The 3993-nt window shown below is 60.2% G+C and overlaps 1 protein-coding gene across 1 annotated transcript in view; it reads left to right on the forward strand.

Moving 5' to 3' along the window:
* The window catches only part of SHANK2 (SH3 and multiple ankyrin repeat domains 2), a 463461-nt gene that overhangs the window by 362 nt on the left and 459106 nt on the right, over positions 1–3993 (forward strand). The window lies entirely within an intron of this gene.

Raw genomic sequence — 3993 nt, forward strand, 5'->3', positions numbered from 1 at the left:
CTGGGCAGCTCCGCCCGCGCGGCCCGCGGCCCAGGCGCCTCCGCAGGGCTGTCGGGGCGCGGGGCGCGCCTGGAGACACCGACTGCTCACTCGCCGCCCGGGCCGGGGGGCCGCTGGATTGCGCGAACAGGTGCGACCCCCGTGGAGGACCGCGCCGGTTCCGAAGGTTCGGGGATCGGGGTGGCCCTTGCAGCCCGCGTTCGGAGGGTGCGGCCCTTCGGTAGACCTCGGCGTCTGGGTTCGGAAGGAGCAGGGGGCCGAGGTGGGGACCTCACCCCTTATCCCGGGTTCGGAGGGTGTTGCCCTACGGGGGACCTCGCCGCCCGGGTCCCACCGCTCGGTGCGGGGTTTCAGGGCGTACACGGAGGCAAGTTTGCGTTTCCATGGGGCCGGGGGCGTCCAAAAGGGGTGAGGCCGGTGCTCTTCGCCCGGAGTTCGTGGAGCAGCTTTTAAAGCGACCCTGGCCGCTGGAAGGCGCTTGGGCCGCTTAGGTCGCGGTGCTTGGGGGCCTGGTGGGCCCGCAGGTGTGGGCACGATCCTCGGAGTCCTCAGAGGCCTTCCAGAAATGAAGTGGGTTCCACGTGGAAATTGGAGGTAGTAAATTGGATAGTTAACGTGACCTCTTTTTTGTTTGAAACTCAAGTTCGAATTAATGAGGTCAGTCCACTAATTAAATTAAGTTTCAAGAAGCAGAGAGGTAATTTCAGAAGCCCTCCGTTGGGGGATGGCGCTTTGATCTCTACCTGGGACTTGCCCCCCGACTTTGCTGACCCCACCCCAGGAGCGGCTGCTCCCGGAATTCAGCCTCCATCCAGGTGTCCTGCTATTAAGTGATAATTAGGACCTACTGGTGCTGAGGGTTGGCGTGTCCAGAGTAGCATCCCCCTGCCTGGGGTGGGCAGTGCATTTGCAGACCTGAATTTCCATGCCGCTGTGGGGGATCACAGGCTGCACTTGCCTGGAGATTTGTGCCCCCTGGGGGTTCTGGGGGATTGAGAGGGTCGGCCCTGGGATCGCCAGGACCCTGAAGGAGGCGGAGGGAGACCCTCTGTGAGTAGGCGTTGGGCAGAAAGGCTGCTGGGAAGCAGTGCCCCGGAGGACACAGGGGCCCTTCCCATGCAGAGAAATTTCTGGTTTTCCAAGGAGAAATTGGATGGAAAGCCAGGTGCGCATTTGGGCCCCCATGGAAGGAGCTGGAAGTGTTCGACATCAACAGGAGTGCCCCACAGACCGGTGATTTTGCCTCTAAAGGCAGGGCCCCGTGGGCACTGTTGTTGGCCAGTTGGCTGCTTTGAACAAATCCACTGTCCTTTGGGAAGGGGGGGCGTCTTCCCGGGCTCTGCCTGCAAGTGTGATCTGCTTGAGGAAAAGCCGTATTTGTCTTCAGGAGCGTGTCCCAGGGGCTTTCATTCAGGGCCCCCTCTGACGCCCAGGGGTCACCTTGTGCACGTGACTTGGTCCAGGCCTGGCGGGGGTTGGGTGGGGGGAGGGGGGCGAGCCAGAGGGCGCCCTGGCCATCCAGGGTCAAGGGTCGGATGTGAAGAACGCGCCTGGGGAAGATAAAGCAGTTCCGAGACAGCATCGCATTGCACTCCCCTGGTGATGGGGGAGAAGGTGGGAGAAAAGGCTGAGAAACAGAAAAACATGCCAGGAGTCGCCCAATAGGCAGGAAAACACCAGTAAAAACCGATTTTCATGGAAAAGTAATTCTTTACCTTCCTGGCTTTATTCGCAAATGTGTCAAGAGTCTTCATTTAGAGAGTTCTGGAGTTCTTGGGGGTTTTCCAAAAAGGGGCTCAGGCTGGGCCTTGGGCTGCTCAGGAGGCCAGGTTGTGCCTCCCGCCCCAAAGAAACCCTGGAGGTGAGGCTTGGGTCTGCGGTGTGCCCTCTGACCCCGGGCCACTGTTCTCAGGAATTCCCCCCTCCTGCTGTGTAAACCTAGAGCCCAGCCGCCGGGGCAGGTGGGTGGGGCTCTCAGCAGGCGGGGGAGGGGCGCGGCTGGAAGAGGTGCGCCGGAAACGCGCAGGGACCGCCTCCCGGAACCTGCGACTGTCCGGAGCCGAGGGAGGGAACCTGTGTGTGATCTTCCGGCCTCAAAGCGGTCTCTGCAAGTGGACTGATTCTCTGCTGTGACAGAGGGGAGTTTGCGAAGAGGTGGGCAGGGAAGTGCCCCCAGCAGAAGCCAGTTAAAAAGAAAAGATCTTTGGCATCCCCAGCCCTTCACCTGGTGCTTGTTGGGAAACTGTGGATTGACTGGTGACACGCTTGCAGCCTGGAGGCCCCTGACCGAGTGACCCTTGTGGCCTGGCCCCTGCACCTGGCCCTCCCACAGCGCGAGGGGCCTGCCACTCTTGGATGGTCCCAGGGGGTCTAGTGTAGATCAGATTTTCTCTGCTCTTTGCAGTGAATGAGCTCGAACAGCCGCTGAGCACAAGGTGGGGGCGCGGGGGGGGGGGCATAGCGGCTGCCCCTCCCCCACCCCAGGGCTTCCAGGCGGGGGTGCGGGGGTGGGGAAGACCAGGGATGGGACAGTTAATGCGCATGGGGACAAGGGTTGTGATAGACGTGACCTTTGGGTGCTGTAGGGCCCAGAGAAGGTCCCCCGTCCAGTCTGGGGGAGGAGGGGAAGGGGGGAGATAAAAACCCTCGCAGGAGGTCTGACCGGTTCTCTGCCTGCACCGCGCTGGGAAATGGTCGCGTTCTTGCCAGCGCAGTGGGAAACCTCAGAGAGAGAAATGTGCGGTTGATTATTCTCAGTGTATGGGTCCGGAGCCTGAAGCTCAGAGGAGTGAGGTCACTAGCCCTGGGCCACACAGCGAGGTCGAGGGGCAGCTGGGTTGCAGACTGCCTGGGAGCGGCCCCCAGGCCCCACGCCCGCTGGGGAGCCTCTCACCAGCGCGGAAGATTCTTCCCCTTAGACAGTTCCTCTTCCTGTAGCCGCGGTGGAGAAACAGCTACCGAGCAAGAATCTCGTATCTTCTGGTCTTGATGTGATCGGCCCTTTTGTTTGGAAGCAGATTCCAGAAGTTTTGTTTTTTTTTTAAACATTTTTATTTATTTTTGAGAGAGAGTGCGTGAGCAGGGGAGGGCCAGAGAGAGGGAGACCCAGATTCTGAAGCAGCTCCAGGCTCTGAACTTCAGCCCAGAGCCTCACGCGGGGCTCGAACCCACAAACTGTGAGATCATGACCTGAGCTGAAGTCAGACGCTCAACTGGCTGAGCCCCCCAGGCGCCCCGATTCCAGAAACGTTTTGAAGTGGCTGGTGTTTGTCATTGGCTCCAGTGGGGATATCGAGGCCGGTCTTTAGGGGACAAGGAGGCACCTGGCATGAATCTTCCTACCCCTCAGGGGGTTTCCAGGCTTTTTTTTTTTAAATTTTTAAAATGTTTTATTTATTTTTGAGACACAGAGAGACAGAGCATGAGAGGGTGAGGAGCAGAGAGACAGGGAGACACAGAATCCGAAGCAGCTCCAGGTTCCAAGCTGTCGGCACAGACCCCGACATGGGGCTCGAACCCATGAATGTGAGATCATGACCTGAGCCGAAGTCCGAGGCTTAACCGACTGAGCCGCCCAGGGGCCCCAAGGGGTTTCCAGTCTTAATGGGATGGGAGGAAGGTGAGCCCAGTGCTGGGGCGGACCCCAGAGCCTGCCGGGGGCTCAGTGGGGAGCCCATGGTGGGCCAGCTGAGGCATGTGTCCCTTTTTGGGAGATTCAGCCCATACCAGTCTGGGTGGCAGAGAGGAATCTGTGGCCGCCCAGCCGCAGTGGAGAGCAGGGCTCCTGGTGATTGGCTGCCAGATGGCAGTGCAGGGAGGGGGCGGGGCCTGCGCCCTGTGACCTCCCGGGACAGTTGGAAAATTGTCCTTGTGGGGTTTGCCAAGGACTCAGGATGGCTCGGTGAGGGGTGTGTACCTTGAATTAGGCCAGGAGCTCCTAACGTGAAAGCTGCAGATCTCAAACGCTGGACCTTGGGCCGGGGGGGGGGGGGG

Source organism: Suricata suricatta, chromosome 11 (assembly GCF_006229205.1).
Source record: "Suricata suricatta isolate VVHF042 chromosome 11, meerkat_22Aug2017_6uvM2_HiC, whole genome shotgun sequence".
Classification (NCBI taxonomy): domain Eukaryota; kingdom Metazoa; phylum Chordata; class Mammalia; order Carnivora; family Herpestidae; genus Suricata; species Suricata suricatta.